At 42.0% G+C, this 17,115-nt stretch overlaps 1 long non-coding RNA gene across 1 annotated transcript; it reads left to right on the plus strand.

The window, feature by feature from the left end:
- The first annotated feature begins 946 nt into the window (after positions 1-946).
- Positions 947-4,059, plus strand: LOC310705834. Its single transcript, XR_014525476.1, has 4 exons — positions 947-1,125; positions 1,879-2,083; positions 3,143-3,240; positions 3,921-4,059. It is a non-coding gene; the product is annotated as an uncharacterized lncRNA (long non-coding RNA).
- Positions 4,060-17,115: the final 13,056 nt, after the last annotated feature.

Consider the following 17,115-nt stretch of genomic DNA (forward strand, 5'->3'; position numbering starts at 1 on the left):
TAACACTCAGAGGAGGGTTGATGAATCATAAATGTAGAGAAGAAAACTTTAAATAACGAAGCCGTAGGCCCCCCTCCCCCCCCCACCATCTTTTGCACCAGATGAAGTCTTCTCTCAAGTTTTAACCTTAAAGTTGTTGCAGTTGGTTTTGTTCTACAGTTTGTGATCTCATCTCTTCTAGCGTGCGCCTGTAGCTTTAGTCCAATTAAGCTCTAATTAACACGAGAACCTCTGCTTCTTAATGGAGGCATTGGAGGGTTTTCAGCAGGCAAAGTGCTTTTGCACTCAGCACCTCCCTGCTATGCCGGAGCGAGAGCCAGGTACTGAGATGAACTGCGAGTGAAGCCTATTCCCCTCTGTCCCTAGGAGGAATTTGCAAGGATAATTACCCTCAAACATCTTTGTTTTTCCTTTGCCTACAGTCTCCCACTGCCATGGGGTCTGCTTCCAGAAAGGCAGAAGGGAACTGGAAGCTGCACATATTAGTTAGTTAGCTTACATCAGCCAATTCCTGCCATCCTGCCTTGCCTTTCTGTTTGAGGAATTGATCTAGCCCCAATGTCCAGGAACTCTGAGTTGTCTATTGAAATCAGAAGTGTAGTCAGAAAAGCCATTAATTGGTTTTACTCATCAACCAGAAGTAATCACACTTCCCTCCGGGGGGACACGCAAGATTCAGGAAGATTTTGAGCAGAGGAGAGAGAACCACACCTTCTGGGGAATAAATTCTCAAGGCTGTTATTCTTCCACTCAGTTTTTGCAGCTTGATCTGGTGCAGTCCACCTGCCATGGATCTCTCTACCAGTGCTGTGGTCTTCTTGTTCCTCACCTACCACCTCTGACATTATGTCCTCACCCTTCTGACAGCCCTCCCCACTCTCACAGGCAAATGGGTTCTGGTTGTGGAGGCATTTCCTAAAGGCACTGGTAATGGGGGTGGGGGCAGGACAAAGAAGATTTCATAGCCTTCCCAATGCTCTGCTTTGTGATGGCTCAGAGGAGGTGTTGCTCAGGACAGAGAGTTCCTACACTTCATTGTCCCGCCCCCTATAAATCCCCTCCTCACATTCATATTTCCTCACTTGGCTTCAGGACGCTTTCATTCTGCCTGGCAGCTGAGAGACAGTAAGAAGAACTACCTTGCTCTGCTCTAAGAAGTTTGGTAAGGGAAGACAAGGCTTGCAACATGGCCAGAATTACCGAGGCCTGATCAGTAGCCAGTAACCAGTGGGGATTCAGTCAAGCATTCTTGTTAGTGGTATTAGGCCCTATGTTTTGTGAAAAGTGTACCCCGCTTTTCACAAAAGATTTCAGGGTATTTAATGATGCATTTCTTTGGAAGTGTTGCAAATCTATGGCAGCATCCCCCGACCTTGTGATCTCCAGATGTTCTGGACTACAATTCCCATCAGCTGGAACCAGCACCGTGTTTGCTGGCTGGGGATGATGGGAGTTGCAGTCCAGCGCATATGGAATTTACCAGGGTGGGGAAGGTTTGCCTAAGGGGCGCTGCAAGGCTATGCCCTTTCCATGTAAAAATTTGTAGATCAGTGTTGCGGGAGGTCCCAGGTATATCCTCCAGCATCTGCTAGTAGGGCTGGGAAGTCCCCTGTGTGAAACTTTGGAGAGTAGCTCTAGTGTAGACAGAACTAAGCTAGATAACCAATGGCCTGGCTTAGAATAAGGCAATTTCCTGTGTTCCTAGAGCGAAGCCCCTGCTAAAGTGTGTATCTCTGATGTTGGAGGCACTTAGTCCAAGCTGAAGTAATCACACTTCTCTCCCAGGGGAAACACAAGATCCAGGAAGATTTTGAGCAGAGGAGAGAGAACCACACTTTGTGCGGAATAAATTCTCAAGGCTGTTATTTTTCCATTCAGTTCTTGCAGCTCGATCTGGTGTAGTCCACCTGCCATGGATCTCTCTACCAGTGCTGTGGTCTTCTTGTTCCTCACCTACCACCTCTGTGAGGCAGGAGATCGAAACTATAATTCAATCCTCATTGTGCCCAATGGCGGGGAGTGGGGAGAATGGGGGAAAATTGAATCCTGTCCCAAAGGACATGCATACGGATTCTCACTGAAGGTAAAGGCTTATCTATATCTTCTTTTTGATACCCTGATCCCAAGGAATAGTCACAATAATGTAATATATATATATATATTAAGTTGCTTTCCATCTTTCTTTCTGAACCCATTACCTGTATATTGCTGCCTGCAAGGTGCTTTGAAGTGTTGACTGCCATGCTTAAAGATTTAATAGCTCTAAAAAGTCTCCATGCCACTTTGTGAATCCACACTGGAGAGGCTTAGAGTGAATTGTATTTTACATAAAAGAAAACTGGATGGACTGGAGGAAAAAAGGGACAAGGATACAGAAAAGTTTGGAGTGCAATGAGCTGGCAATATTGTGGTCAGGTTTATCTTCCTGAAAAGTGAGCGCCCAACTGGAAAATACAGACTAAACTGTAAATGTGGAACCAACCCAGGTCAGTTCTGGTGCTTTCTAGTAGGGTTGCCATAAATCCAGATTTTCCATGCCGTGTCCAGGATTTCAACAACTTTGATCCAAAAAGCTCAACAGCTTTTTGTGTTTGGATTCTTACTTCTTGAAAGAATATGGCAACCCTAACTTCACAAACTGGAGGAAACCAGCTGCAGCATATGCAGACATAAGAGAGCGATTGAGGATGCCTTAGGGCAGCCATTAGCAAGATCATTTTTTTCCTTTTAAGTTTGCTTACTTGGGGCCCATTGGACTGGTTGCACCAGAAAGCTCCTGTCTTTTGATGCAGCTCAGAATGTAAATCTCAATCCAGAACCAGTAATACTTGTACACAATTAGGGACATGTACCGGTAATTATGAACAGATAACTGCTTATTCATGTTGCAAGCTAGTACTTTGGAAAGTTCAGACTAGTTTGATTAACTAGAATAACCCCCCCCCCCTTTGTAACATACACAATATCTTTTTTCCGTTTTGTTTTCTGCATGGGTACTATTTCTTGTTTCTTCCTTTTTGTGCCTGATCTTACTCTGTGCACTTGTAATTTTGTACTTTTTATTTTTCAAGAAAGAATATAAAAGAGAGTCCTAGCTTGCAAAAACAGCTTCATTGCAGTCTCTTTCTCTCATTTGCACCAGACAGAGAGAGAACGAGGATTGACTGGTGATGATACTTCCCTCAATGGCATCCGTCTCCATTGCAGTAGTGGTGGAGTTGTACAATCCACTGTCGGACCGTAAGCATCTTCTTGATTTTTCTCTTTGTTGCTTGGAAAGTGATGCTGTGAGGGGGTGGCTGAAATCTATTATGTTTCAGCACCAGGGCAGGATAATGTCAGGGTCTATCATCCTCATTCTTAGCTCTCAGACTCTAAGGATACCAACTCTAGGTTGCCCTCCAAATTTCAGAGGAACCCAAGCCCCACATAACAAAGAGAAAAGAGGCTGCAACAACAGAGTACAAAGGTAAGGAAAAGCATGAAGCAGCAGCAGCAGCAGCACACAGAATGAGGTTGTTCTGCTTTACATCTGTTAGGCAAGAGCAGCAATGCTACATGGCACCGATTCACCCTTACCTTAAAAAACAGTCCCATTCTTAAGAGAAGATTTGGGTTCAAAACCCCTTTAAAGATTCTCTAGCTCCATCTTCCAGGGCAGATTGGGAGGGTGTGGTGTGGGTGGACCCCGGGTGGCACAGGGCAGATCCACCTACTCCAGGGGGTCACAACACACAGGCCTACTAAGAAGTTGAGGTTTGGTAGACACACTATACCTGATGAGGTCTACAAAAGACGCATTTTAAAAATCTAAGGAGAGAACTACCCTCTTGACTTCCGTGGTGGAAAGCAAATCATTCCAATTTGGGTCGTGTTTCCAGAGAGGCAGACATTACCACATTGTCTTCTCTTTTTTGCAGGTGGGGAGAGTGGACAGAGGTTAAGGAATGTCCCAGGGGCTACCTGGTTGCCTTCGCTCTGAATGTTGAATCCTCAAAAGGGCCAGGTGATGATACAGCAGCCAACAACATCCAGTTCAGCTGTGGAGATGGTGTTATACTGCAGGGCGAGTCCCCCACCTTTGGTACTTATGGCCAGTGGAGCAAGCGCTGCACTGCTGGTGCCATCTGTGGGATCCAAACAAAGGTGGAGGCTCCAGCTCGAGGTGATAGCACAGCACTTAATGATGTCAGGTTCTTCTGCTGTGACTGAATCACCTGGGCTTCATCCTGCCTGTGTTCCAATGGTTTGTTGGCATGAAACTTAACCAACAATAAATTTTAACCAAAGAGTTGTGTGTACCTTTTGGAGCTTTGTCCCTTCCTGATCTCAGTTCCTTAAGACTGCATGAATTGGTTTTGGATGGGAGTGTTGGGATACTGCCAGGGAGACGAAGCCATCAGGCAGGCCTCCACGTCGTCTCCGGACGATCTCCCCGTCTCCCATAGAACAGCACCAGTCAATTATTGACACGAGCCTCAGACACATTCCAATACCAGTGCACACCCTTTCTGCAGAGTTTCCACAACTGAAGATTCAGCCAGGAGAGCATATTTACAGATTTATTCAAAGTAGATCAGAACAAAGGAAAAACATGACTGCTTGCATTCGTGTCCAGGAAAACAGCCGGAACAAAAGCTATATACAAAACGGAAGTTCCCAGAGAGAACAGTGCTGGGAGTAAACAGGCATGTGACACACAACAATCATGCCTGACCATTTAAGTTGGAACGGAACTGTATCCTAACAGGGAGGCCAATGCAATATGAAAGAGGGTACCATCCTAGACCCGTAGTGTGATATCTTTAGCCCATTGATCTTGCCAGGCCCACCAGCTTCTCAGTTTGTCCCATGAGGTTGCTTTGAACTAATCGCACCCACTTGCCAATCGTTGGCCATCTTAGGCACAGAGATCTCTTATGTCTGATCTAAGCACCATGTGGTAAGATTTGAGGGAATCTGAGCACCACGCATAGGAGCCAAGGTCCCTATCCCTCCCCCATAAGCTATTTGAGGGGGTCACTCCTCCCCCCAAGTTGATGGGCACTTTCATTCTAATGGTGTGCATCATGTGATCTTTTTTTTTTTTTTAAAAAAAATAATTTTTATTAACTGGCCAATCACATCAAATTAAATCATATCACATAAATTCCGAATTACAAAGCCGAATTTTAAATTTTGTTGGGGGGACCCATATTTCAAGATCCGAAGGGGGATACTAATCATCTTCTTGCTGCTGCGTTAATGTCCCAATCAGTCCCAATCAGTCCAAACAAAGTTCATAGTTCTATCCCATCTTATCTTGCTGTTTCCACATCACATCTTGTTCATATATTTTCTCTTTTTTCTTTATGATCTCTTCTGATAGTCTCCTTAAGCCGATAAACACCAATAGTAATAATAGTCCTGTGTGAATTTTCCGTTCTTCCAATCCTCAAATCAAGATGGTTTCCATATATCGTCTCCTTCATAGATAACATCACTCTTTCCATCATAGTCTCGTAAAACTGTCGCTCTGAGTCCCACTGAGGAGTTTAACCCACAATATATAAACAGCTCTATTTATCTCTTTCTCCTCCCAGACTCAAGACCTCCGACAGAACTTCCCAATATGGAGACGGCATTTTTAACTGCGTCATTCCCAAGCTCTTATACATTCCTCGCTCTTCTTAAAACATGCTTTGGTTCGAAAGTTTATCTCCACACAGCCTTAAATCCACAGCTTAAGTCCTTAAAACGACATTTCTGAACCATAAGGGGAGGGGATTCTTGTTTAATCACATAGGGAAAGAGGAAGTTTTTCCCCCCTCCCCCTTGTCTTGGCATATCTTCTCATGTTTTATTCTTATCTTGTTTTATCAGAGATCTCTTCTGTTAGCAGTCTTTACTCCCCCTTCTCTCTTGAAACATGTGCATTCCTTTCATCCAAATTGTTTCCTTTGAAGTTCTGCATCCAGTGGCGCGAATCAGGGACGGCGTTCAGGAGTGCCGAAATCCCACAGGAGGGCTTTGTGCCTAGTGCCCCCACCCCCACAAATTCGGGGGTGGTATAGGGCACAGCAGGCAAGGGCCGTCCCCCCCACAATCCTGGGGGGGGGTTAAGGAGGCTAATTACCCCCATCATAGCCTCCAAATTACCTCGTGTGGGTCGGAGAGATGTTATTGTCAGCCATCTTCCAATGCGCCCCCTAGTGGCCCCCGCATCATGTGATCAAATATGTAGGGTGGAGCTTACCTGCTTCCCTCCATATCGTTGGTACCCCTGTCACTAAGCACTACCAAGAGCTCAAAATGCAAGCAGAGTCTTATCCTGAATTTTAGCACTCTGCCCAACAGTGCTCAGCTCAGAAATAAGCCTTGGGCTGTTATTTGAGAGTAGAAGGCAACATTTGCACATATTCCTACTCTAGGAGCATGGAGGAGGAGGATGCACATGCCTTTACTCTTAAAGTGCAGGCAGCATTTCACTTACCTTCAATCTATGCACAATGCTGAAACCAGAGAAAAGACTCTGCTTGCTCTTGGAAAGTAAAAAGCTGGTTTTTTTGTTTTTTATTTTTATGACAAGGGATTTTTTTTTTAATTACATGATCACAAAACACTACAGTCACCCTGACTGTACTCATTCAAGACTGATTGCACAATTCTATAAATTATAATACAAGAACAAATACATATGTTAAGAACCATCCATGATCAAAAGTTCCCTGGCTGACGAGAAGGCTTTTTGAAGTTGTTACAATATAATGCAGGTAAAAATAGAAAGTTTATAAAACCAGTCTCATCAGAGAGTCATTTCCATTTGTATGGTGAAATAAATAAGGCAGTAAAAAGCTGATTTTTATTCTGAAAGGTTAGGGAAAGGGATCTCTGGCTATTCCTATTTATTTATTTGGATTTTTATTCTGCTTTTGGCCCCATCCACCCATGGAAGATCGGCCAGATTCCAATCTACCTCTTGGGGCAAAATTGCTTCCCTGCTCCTCTCATATAGGGGTTGACAAATGGATAAGTTATTTTCTTCTGAGTCCTGAAGCACAGCAATCAAAACTATGGTTAGAGAGCAGTGGGGTAGTAATGGTAAAAGGTAAATGACCCCTGGATGGTTAAGTCCAGTCAAAGGCGACTTTGGGGTTGCGACGCTCATCTTGATTTGAGGCTGAGGGAGCCAGTGTTTGTCCACAGACAGCTTTACAGGTCATGTGGCGAGCATGACTCAACCACTTCTGGCACAATGGAATACCATGACGGAAACCAGAGCCTGCGGAAACACTGTTTAACTTCCTGCCACAGTGGTACCTGTTTATCTACTTGCACTGGTGTGCTTTCAAACTGCTAGGTTGGCAGGAGCCGGAACAGAGTAGCGGGAGCTCACTCCATTGCAGGAATTCAAATTCAAATAGTGGATCCATGATCACATCTGTGGTCCCAAATGCTCAGGTGGCCAGAATAGAAGTTTCTCCCTCTTCCGTAAACAGCTGTTGTAGCTGAGTGACCCAGACTGCCACCCTCTTGGCAGAATGTAGTAGCTTTGAATCTAGTAGATCATCGCCTGCTCTGCTCCACCCCAACCCCATTCCTGTAACATCTTGGACTTCCTGCTTCCTACTGCTGGACACCTTTACTCCTCCAAACAGCAAATATCAGAAGTTAGCATTGCTCTTTCATTTAGGATGCCACTGAGCTGGATCCAACTCTGGATTTTTCTAAGTAGAGAAGGAATTTTAAAATGTTGTGTTTTTTTTAAAATGTCAGTTTTAAATTCAGACATTTGCATTTTGATCATGAAAACTGAGTGCATGATCAAACCTACCCACAGACCCAAGCACTCAGACTGGAATGCTTCATCCAGGTGTCTCATGGGGAAACCATGAAAATATTTCTTAAAAAAACTGAAAGAGGACAAGCAGGAAGAGACACAGATGCAGAAAAGGAAGACAACAGAGGGAGGGAGGGAGGGAGGGAGGGAGGGAGAAAGAAAGAAAGAAAGAAAGAAAGAAAGAAAGAAAGAAAGAAAGAAAGATGGGAAAATGAGAAGGACGGAAGCAAGGGGCCAAGCAAAATCTTGCTGCCTTGAAGAAAATGAGATGATCTGCTTTATCTAGCTAGGTAGTGAGACTCCTGTTCCACACATAAAAGTATAAGTGAAGGCTGAGTCCTTTGTGAAGACTAGGATTTGCCTTCTGAGAAAATTGTTTTTATGAGGAATCCATGACTTGCAGGCCAGATGTGGCCCACAGGCAGATTTCCTCTGACTCTCCCAGCCCATGAACTGTTTAGCACGGGAGCTGTTAAGAGGTAAAAGGGCGTAGATGTTTTGCAAAGCGTGCAATTGCAATTCCTTCCTCTGCAAGCAGTTCTGATACAAGAAAGTCAGAACAGAAGGGGAAATGCCTTAGCCAAGAGGCAGACTTGTGTGTCTTGCAAATATGCACAAGGACCAGGACCTGGAATGAGAGTCAGCAGCCTGTCCTGTGATTTGCCACAACTCCCATGGATAGAGAGAGAAAACAAACTGCTACCAGCAATGTCTACTGCTGACGGTTTGAGTTGGACGAAGCCGCTTTAAAGTCTGAGGAGAAGAACTGTACCAACTGGGGACCATTTGGGGAGGGGCAAAGGGCCATGGAAATAAAACAGTATTAATAATTTTCTATTTCTTTTTAAGAAGCCTAACTGGGTGGGTGGCGCTGGGATGTGGGTGGTGCTGTGGGTTAAACCTAGGACTTGCTGATCAGGAGGTCGGCGGTTCGAATCCCCGCGACGGGGTGAGCTCCCATTGCTCGGTCCCTGGCTCCTGCCCACCTTGCAGTTTGAAAGCACATCAAAGTGCAAGTAGATAAATAAGTACCGCTCCGGTGGGAAGGTAAACGGCATTTCTGAGTTCCAGAATGAAACAGGTTTAACTGTGGTCAAGAAAGTGAAATACTTGGGGATAAACATGACAGCCAAAAATGTGAATTTATTTAAAGATAATTATGAGAAATGTTGGATAGAAGTTAAAAAAGATTTAGAAATCTGGTCAAATTTGAAGCTCTCATTGCTAGGCCGTATTGCTGTGATCAAAATGAATGTATTGCCTAGAATGTTGTTCTTATTTCAAGCACTGCAAATTGTGGACAAGATGGATTGTTTCAAGAAGTGGCAGAGAGAGATTTCCAGATTTGTCTGGCAGGGCAAGAAGCCAAGAATTAAATTTAAAATATTAACTGATGCAAAGGAAAGAGGTGGATTTGCCCTGCCAGACCTTAAACTTTACTATGAATCAGCAGCCTTTTGCTGGTTGAAAGAATGGCTACTTCTTGAAAACACAGACATCTTGGATTTAGAAGGTTTCAACAATGTATTTGGATGGCATGCATATTTATGGTATGATAAGGCCAAAGCACACAAGGCATTTAAAAATCATATTGTAAGAAAAGCATTGTTTAATGTTTGGATAAGATATAAGGACTTATTGGAAAACAAAACCACAAGGTGGTTATCACCAATGGAAGCGAAAGCTTTGAAAAGGCTTAATATGGAGGCCAAATGGCCAAGATATTGGGAAATTCTGGAACAAGAAGGAGATAAATTGAAATTGCAGAGCTTTGAAAAATTGAAGGATAAAGTGAGAGATTGGCTTCATTACTATCAGATAATGGAGGTTTATAAATTGGATAGGAAAATTGGCTTCCAGGTGGAAAAGTCAAAATTAGAAACAGAATTGTTAGAACCCAAAACTAAGAATTTGTCAAGAATGTATAACTTGCTGTTGAAATGGAATACACAGGATGAAATAGTTAAATCAGCCATGATTAAGTGGGCACAAGATATTGGTCATAACATTATGTTTGCTGACTGGGAACAGTTGTGGACCACCGGTATGAAATTTACGGCATGTAATGCCCTAAAAGAAAATATTATGAAAATGATTTATAGGTGGTACATGACCCCAGTCAAGCTCGCAAAGATTTACCATTTGCCTGATAACAAATGTTGGAAATGTAAAGAAACTGAAGGTACTTTTTTTTTCACCTTTGGTGGACATGCCCAAAGATTAAGGCTTTCTGGGAAATGATATATAATGAAATGAAAAAGGTATTTAAATATACCTTCCTTAAGAAACCAGAGGCCTTTCTCCTGGGCATGGTCGGCCAGTTGGTGCCAAAAAAAGACAGAACATTCTTTATGTATGCCACAACAGCAGCAAGAATACTCATCGCAAAGTATTGGAAGACAGAAGATTTACCCACCTTGGAAGAATGGCAGATGAAGGTGATAGACTATATGGGACTGGCAGAAATGACTGGCAGAATCTGAGACCAGGGAAAAGAGGCGGCGGAAGAAGATTGGAAGAAATTTAAGAACTATCTTAAGAAATACTGTAAAATTAATGAATGTTAAAATGACGCTGGTTTTAAAAATCAAGTGGTCTACAGCTGTAAGGGTTAAGTTAAAAGAAAAAGGTTTTAAATTAGATAAAATTAAGAGTAAGGATTTGCTGAACCAAAATTTGAAACTGGAATGCAGAAAGGGGAGGTATGGGGAAGTCGGGGAAGTAAGTTACAAGAAAATAAGGATTTGAAGTTATACTTGTTATTTGTTTTGTTTGCGTTTTTGTGTTTGTCTTAAAAAATCTGTGAAACTTCAATAAAAATTTATTTAAAAAAACCAAAAAACCCCCACGGCATTTCTGTGTGGTGCTCTGGTTTGCCAGAAGCGGCTTATTCATGCTGGCCACATGACCTGGAAGCTGTACGCTGGCTCCCTCGGCCAATAAAGCGAGATGAGCGCCGCAACCTGAGGGTTGTCCGCAACTGGACCTAATGGTCAGGGTCCCCTTTACCTTTAACCCCCGATTAAATTTCAAATGCTGAACTGCATGAAAACATAATTCACACTGCACTGATATTATTTTTTTTAAAAGCATCTTAGAATAAATCATGGTATTTTGTAATGTGGAATATTCTACACACAGAACTGTTACAAGTTGTATGTCTGAACCTACATGCATGACCACCACACACTTGTAATCAACATATAGCTCATAGAGAGATGGAGCATTTTGTATGGAGTCAGGAAAAAAAGACGGTTCTTTTAGTTCCTCTGGCTTATGTTCCCACTCCCCACTCCACCTTAATTACAAAGTCAGCCTCAGTTTTTGGATTCAGTAAAAAGAAACACCTTTTTATGACTGAGCATGTTGAAAAGTGGACATCTGAGTTTAGTGCAGCACTGACATGCCTGATCTTTTCTGAAGTGTACAGATATTGAACAGCATCGCAAGAGATCATGCACAACCACAGCTCTCTGAATGGGGAATGAAGCTGAGAGTAAATTTCAGCAGTATTTCCATTTTATGGGCATATGTACACCACAAAGGATCAATCCACACTTCTTTTTGTCCCATGTTTTCTTCCGTTTGTCCTGTGATGTGTAGGCACGGACTTGAGAGTTTTGTTTCTTTTGTGCTGCCATTTTCCCTGGGAAAACCTATTTACCGCTGAATCACCACAAACGTCAAAATGGACTTTGGACATGTCTGGAGTGTTATGTACTGAACTTCTCACCCTGGGCCAGCACAGCGATACTGTAGATAGTTTTCACTCAGGTCCACATATGCAAATAAGGAATTGAAAGTGATGTTCAGTGATTGGATAGTTACAGAAAGTTGTTACTGTTGCGTTGTAGTGGAGCTCTATATAAGCAGGCTGGCTGAACCCTTCAGTTTAGTTCTGTTCTGGCCTGTGAATAAACAAGAGCTGTGTCGTCTGATATGTTCACCCACAACTTAACATGGAGACTTTGTGGTTACTTTAAAATGGAAGCTCAGTGTCTAGGTCTAGGATAAAAGCACCTGCTGTGTTCCCCTCTCAGTGGACCTGGTGCAAGAAAAATGAAAACATTAAATGACAATGCCTGCTCTTCAAGCAGCAACATCTTTCCGCAGGACCTGCAAGACAGAGCTGTTCCACCAGGCCTTTGGCCAAGGCACAGTCTGACCCCCTCTCTCCTTCTGTAATCCTCATAAAACTCTAGCCCAACGGTTGCCATTAATTTGATTCTGAATTGATTTTAGAATGTACTTCAATTAATTGATTGTGATTTTATGTAAATTGTGCTATTTTTACTGTTGTTAGCTGCTCTGAGCCCGGTTTTGACGGGATATAATAAATTCTTATTCTTATTCTTATTATCATCATACCCCTCTAACTGGCACTTCAGGTTTGGAGGCATTTATTACAGCAACTAGGAATGAGGGAGAAATTACAGTATATGAAAATCTATCAAATCTGCATTTTCTAAAACAATATGCCAACTGCACAACTATCAAAATTTACACTTGTATGAATTTGTTGGTGCAGCTCTCCAGCTAAACTGTGTTTACAAAAATGCATTTATTAGGGGAACGTGTGCATTCTAAAAATTATGTTTTATTGATTTCTCAAACTGAAACAGAATTATATAACACTAACAGCAATCTCATTTTCAATGCTGTTATAAGTAAAAAGCTGTAGTATGTCATCAAATCCAGCTGGTGCCAGTGGTCTAACTTTGGATGTTTCCAAGACACTCTTATGTTTTGCCTTGGTAGAGAAGAACATGTTCATGATTCAGTGGCTGTGATCTGAGCACAGCTCAAGAAGTCTTTGTCTGTTCTGCCAATACCACAGTAACCTATGCAGTTGTCCCACTTGTGATGACCATTCCCAGCTCTGGCACAGAAATCTCCCAGCAGGAATAGGTGGGACCCTTCGGACAGCTTGGTCCAGTTCCTTGTAGAAACGGTGCTTGGTTTTTATGTTAGAGCAAAAAAGTTAAATAAAGTGAGGTAACATATGATTTAAAATGTTTCAGATTAAATTAGAAATATTTCATCTTCATTAAATAGAAAGGGGATTTGTTCAGACTCATCAATAAATCTATCAATTCATTTCTACAGAAAATTATTTTTTAGCAATATATATATATATATATATACATATATCAGACAATTTCAGCCATTACTTTCAGCTGTTAACTTCAAAAGTCTGTTTCAGCCATTAGTTTCACCAGTTAGATCCAGCCATTAAGTAGCTGTAGTTAGTTTCACTATCTAGTTTTAACTATTAGTTTCATCAGTTCATTTCATCAGTTCGTTTCAACCATTAGTTTCACCAGTTAGATCCAGCCATTAAGTAGCTGTAGTTAGTTTCACTAGCTAGTTTTAACTATTAGTTTCATCGGTTCAGTTCATCAGTTCATTTCAACCATTAGTTTCACCAGTTAGTTCCAGCCATTAAATGGCTGTAGTTAGTTCCAGCAATTAGTTTCACCAGTTAGTTCTAGTCATTAATTGGCTGTTGTTAGTTTCAGCTATTAATTTCACCAGTTAGTTTCAAGAAGTCATGGCACCATGAGGATTCAGATACAGTGGTACCTTGGTGGTACAGTGGAACAGCTTTAGATTAAGAACACTGCAAAGCCGGAAGTAGGTGTTTTGGTTTGTGAACTTTGCCTTGGAAGCGGAACATGTTCCGTTTCCTGTTGAGTGTGTTCCATTTGTAAATTGAGTCACCCACTACTGTGGGAAAGCAAACCTTGGTTTATGAACACTTTGGTTTAAGAACGGACTTCAGGAACGGATTAAGTTTGTAAACCAAGGTGCCACTGTATTAGTTTCAGCACTTATACATTCTGGCCCTTGTTTTCAAAAAGTCAGTTTCAAGGATCCTTTCCAGCAATGAATAAGTAGAGAATATAGATCAGTTAAAGCAGAGTCAGCACCAGCTGTGGAGGGGCCACTGGCATCATGTCAATGTGCTCATCCCAACCAGCCCTGCTTGTGGCAACCATGGCAGGCGTCATCTGCTTTCTCTATTGGTTTCCAGGGACGTCACTCATTACCCTCTAAAACTAACTCCTAGACCTTAAGTGGACAATAGGTGGGAGTTAAGCTGGGTGTCCATCATGGTTGCCACCCAGCCTGCCATCTTAAGTTGCCTAAATTGTAATGCCTTGGAGCACCGATGTATGACATCAATACATAGAATAGGTCTGTGAACTGTACCATTACATTAAGGGTAACTTAAAACAGCAGGCCGGGTGACCATCACAGGATATTTAACAACATTATTTAACACTGAGGTCCAGCTCCGAGGGCCTTCTGGCAGTTCCTTCACTGCGAGAAGTGAGATTACAGGGAACCAGGCTGAGGGCCTTCTTGGCAGTGGCGCCTGCCCTGTGGAACGCCCTCCCATCAGATGTCAAGGAAATAAACAACTGTCTGACTTTAAGAAGACTTCTGAAGGCAGAGCTGTTTAGGGAAGTTTTTAATGTTTAAAGTTCTATTCTGTTTTTAATGTTCTGTTGAAAGCCGCCCAGATTGGCTGGGGAAGTAAGTAAGTAATAATAGTAATAATGGTAATAATAATAATAAATAATAATAATAATAATAATAATAATAATAATAATAATAATAATCCCTGGGTTCCAGTATTATGGGAGAACTACGTATCAAGCACAATAGAGTTTTATAAAGGCATTGTGATATTATTTTTTAATCCATTCTACAGCTCTAGGGCTGTAGAATTTTCTCCCCGGGAAGTGTGTTTGGCACCTTCACTATAGTTTTCACCACATACTGAAGACACTCCTCTTCACGCTGGCCTGTAATACCCCAGATATATATTTTTTGAGGACTCACCCTATTCCTGTGTCTGTTTAATACTGCATTTGAAATGTGCAAAACACACAACTATCTATCAAAATTTACACTTGTCTGAATTTGTTGGTGCAGTTTTCAACCAAACCTTGTTTATAATAATGCATATATTAGGGGAACGTGGGCATTTCAAAAAAAATGTTTTATTCATTTTTCAAACTTATACAGAATTACATAACACTAACAAGAAATAAAACTCCCTTCCATCCTCTCCTTAAGTATGTAATTCCCTGTAATTAAGTTAAAACTTCTGTCTAGCCCTTGAGGATTTTATTCAACTTATAGAAATGCTTATACCAACAATGTATAATCTTCAGTGCATTTCCCCAATTTTAATACCAGTGCTTGGTTTTTATGTTAGAGCAAAAAAGTTAAATAAAGTTAGGTAACAGTTAAATATAATATAATTTATAATGTTTCAAATAAAATAAAATATATTTTATCTTCATTAAAAAGAAAAGGGATTTGTTCAGAATCATCAATAAATCCATCAATTCATTTCCACAGAAAATTATTTTTTAGAAAAACAATGTATCAGACTATCTCGGTCATTAGTTTCAGCAGTTAGCTTTAGAAGTCTGTTTTGGCCATAAGTTTCACCAGTTAGACCCAGCCATTAAACAGCTGTAGTTAGTTTCGCCAGCTTGTTTTAACTATTAGTTTCATCAGTTCGTTTCAACCATTAGTTTCACCAGTTAGTTCCAGCCATTAAATGTCTGTAGTTAGTTCCAGCCATTAGTTTCACCAGTTAGTTCCAGCCATAAAGTGGCTATAGTTAGTTTCAGCTATTAATTTCATCAGTTAGTTTCAAGAAGTCATGGCACTGGGATGTTTCAGATACAGTTGTACCTTGGTTCTCAAATGCTTTGGTACTCGTACGTTTTGGCTCCTGAACATCAAAAACCTGGAAGGAAGTGTTCCAGTTTTCAAATGTTTCTTGGAAGCCGAATGCCTGCTTGAGTGTAGGAAGCGCCTGCAGCCAATTGGAAGCCACACCTTGATTTTCGAATGTTTTCAAACGGACTTCCGGAACAGATTACGTTCAAGAACCAAGGTACGACTGTATTAATGTCAGCAGTTATACACTCTGTCCCTTGCTTTCAAAAAGTCAATTTCAAGGATCCATTTCAGCAATGAAGAAGTAGAGAATCCAGAGTCCATTAAAGCATAGTCAGCACCAGCTTAGGAGGGGCCATTGGCATCATATCAATGTCATATCATATCTAAAACTAACCCCTAGACCTTAAGTGGACAATTATTGTTGATTAGTCGTTTAGTCGTGTCCGACTCTTCGTGACGCCATGGACCAGAGCACGCCAGGCCCTCCTGTCTTCCACTACCTCCCGCAGTTTGCTCAAACTCATGTTTGTATCTTCGAAACACTGTCCAACCATCTCGTCCTCTGTCGTCCCCTTCTCCTTGTGCCCTCCATCTTTCCCAGCATCAGGGTCTTTTCCAGGGAGTCTTCTCTTCTCATGAGGTGGCCAAATTATTGGAGCCTCAGCTTCAGGATCTCTCCTTCCAGTGAGCACTCAGGGCTGATTTCCTTCAGAATGGATAGGTTTGATCTTCTTGCAGCCCATGGGACTCTCAAGAGTCCCCTCCAGCACCATAATTCAAAAGCATCCATTCTTTGGCGATCAGCCTTCTTTATGGTCCAGCTCTCACTTCCACACATCACTATTGGGAAAACCATGGCTTTAACTACACGGACCTTTGTTGGCAAGGTGATGTCTCTGCTTTTTAAGATGCTGTCTAGGTTTGTCATCACCTTTCTCCCAAGAAGCAGGCATCTTTTAATTTCGTGGCTGCTGTCACCATCTGCAGTGATCATGGACCCCAAGAAAGTAAAGGTGGGAGATAAGCTTGGTATCTATCATAGTTGCTACCCAGCCTGCCATCTTAAGTTGCCTAAATTGTAATGCCTTAGCCCACCGACGTATGACATCAATACACTGCAAAGGTCTGTGAGCTGTACCAGTACATTAAGGGTAATTTAAAATAGCAGGCTCAGCGACTACCACAGGCTATGGCTGTACCTTGGTTCTTGAAAGCCTTGGTACTCGTCCATTTAGGCTCCCGAATGCCACAAGACTCTTCACACTGACCTTTGACACCCCAGATATATATTTTCAGAAATCACTCTATTCCTGTGGCTGTTTAATATTGCATTTTAAATTTGGCCAGGGGTTTTATGGTTGCTGTTATAATTATTTTAGTGCCTTGAAGAAAGGCTTGAGCTGTCCAGTTCTATCCAGTTCTATCCAGTCATGGAGCTGCAGAGCATGGCAGGTACTGCTCAGGAGGGAAACTCCCACATCTCATGTTCCTGTTCCTGGTTGCTGCCCACATTAATATAAGCAGCTCAGCTCAAAGTCTTTCCCACATAGAATAATTGGCTGCAGTGAGACACTGCATTGAGCAGCTTG

This window comes from Podarcis liolepis, assembly GCF_965112155.1.
Source record: "Podarcis liolepis genome assembly, chromosome: 4".
Classification (NCBI taxonomy): Eukaryota; Metazoa; Chordata; class Lepidosauria; order Squamata; family Lacertidae; genus Podarcis; species Podarcis liolepis.